Consider the following 2,021-nt stretch of genomic DNA (forward strand, 5'->3'; position numbering starts at 1 on the left):
AATTTTCCAAACTAAAGCATTTCTTCAACCTAAGAGTTTACCTTTTTAAAAAAAATTCTGATTTTAAAGAGAAACTAAAGGGTTTTCATGTGCTCTAGAGGATTTTTGTGGAGCCTGAATTTCCATGCCTTCTTGATGGGTCATCTCTGAAAGGGCTTGGGATGCTGATTTGGTAGTTGGAGTGCTCTGCAGCTCTGGAACACCTGAGCAGATAGATGCTTAAGGAAGTAGGAAGATTCTAGTGAGAGGAATACCCAAGAGATAGATACTAGAGATTCCAAGTCAGGCACCCAAAGGGGCAAGAGTATATTCTGGAAGGCACAGAAGAGGGTCTCTTATGAGCCCTGGAAATAGGAAAAGGTGACTATGTGTAATCGCCAAGGCCCCAACAGGGAATAGAAAGAATAGTCAAGTAGGAGAAGGCATGGAGGAGTCATCTCTAATGGTGGTACAAGAGAAGCAGGAAGCAGAAGGCGGTGAATCCTGTAGACTGGGTCCAGGTAGTCAACCTTGAAGGCAGAGGGCAGAGTGACGAGGATGGAGATAGGGGTAGGGGCAGTAGGAATCGAGTCATGAAGTGCTAGTGTAATTGTTTTTGTTCTCTGAGAATAATGCTGACTGGGGTTGCTGAAATTCAAAGCATCCATTGATGCATTCATCATCAGATGGAAAAACCCAACATCTGTGGAATCTGTCAGGCAGTCCTATTGCAAGCATCCTTTACACTACCCAGCATATGATCAGGGTTGTGTTTTACAAATGCATAATGGACACTTGTTAAACAACTAAATGAAGAGATGGATGCTTGAACAAATGATCAGATGAAAATACAAACACCTGAGGATGGCCCTACCAAATTAAGGAGGGAGCTAGCCAAGGATGACTGTAAAGGATGCATGTTTTCCAAAACAAGATACAATTCCAGTGGTTAGTATGAACCACAGAGGAAGCAAGAGGCCCATGAGACCAAAAGTCTCCAAAGCGTCACCTCTGACAGAGATCTGCACAGGCTGCTCAGATAACAGGCCTGCATTGGCAAGAAGCTTGAGGAGTTGTGGGAGACTAAATGATGCTAACAGCCAGAGGCCAAGAACCCATGATATTTGTAGTTAATGTGGAGTCTATTGTAGGTTGTGTGTCAGCTACTAATTTCCTTTAATTATTTTTCATGCTTACCTACTCATTCTGGCAAAAGAAACTTAAAGTTATGTTTTACATTTATATTTTATAGATTTCATGGTTGCAGTAAAAGTGTGTGGTGTGTGAAGTTATTTTCCACACCCTGTGTGTGTACACACACACACACACACTTCCTTCATGTTGGCTCTATGATTGACTCTGTTTGCCTGGTATATTAGCACATCCTCATTTTGTAATACCACCCAACTTGACATATCCTTCCACATCAGTCAGACTCAGAGTGTGGCTATTTCTTTGGTATGTGAGCTGTTCATATTGTTTCTTAAAATATGGTTTACAGGTGATATTATTTCTGTACATTTTTTTACAGTTTCAGTTTTTCTTATTTATAGTTACTGCTGCTTTAGATATAACCTGCAATTCTTAAACATTAAAACCATGCTCTATTTAAACAATACTGTTATGGCTGGTACTTATTGAAACTCTTCAACACACTGCCCACATTGGCTAATGTATTATTTGGCTCTCTGTAACGATAACAAATCCTTGAGCTAAATGAACTTAATAGCTAAGAAGGTTACTTGACTGACAGAGTTGGGGGGCCATATCAGAGCATCATTGATTTTAGACTCAAGTAAGAGGACAGTGCATCATGCCAGAAGCTCACAAAGACATCTATTCATGGCCACAGGTGAGAAAGAGGAAGGAGCTAGGGTCTTACTATGCCCCTAAAATGAATGCTCCCAGTAACCAGAAGATCTCTCACTAGGCCTCACTTGTTAAAGGCTCCAACTTCTCAACAGTGCTACCAACTGAATACCAAACTTCTGAAGTAGGTTCTCTAGGAAACACTTATCAAAACTTAAAACACAGTCAGACAC

The sequence above is a fragment of the Onychomys torridus genome, chromosome 3 (assembly GCF_903995425.1).
Source record: "Onychomys torridus chromosome 3, mOncTor1.1, whole genome shotgun sequence".
Taxonomy (NCBI): Eukaryota; Metazoa; Chordata; class Mammalia; order Rodentia; family Cricetidae; genus Onychomys; species Onychomys torridus.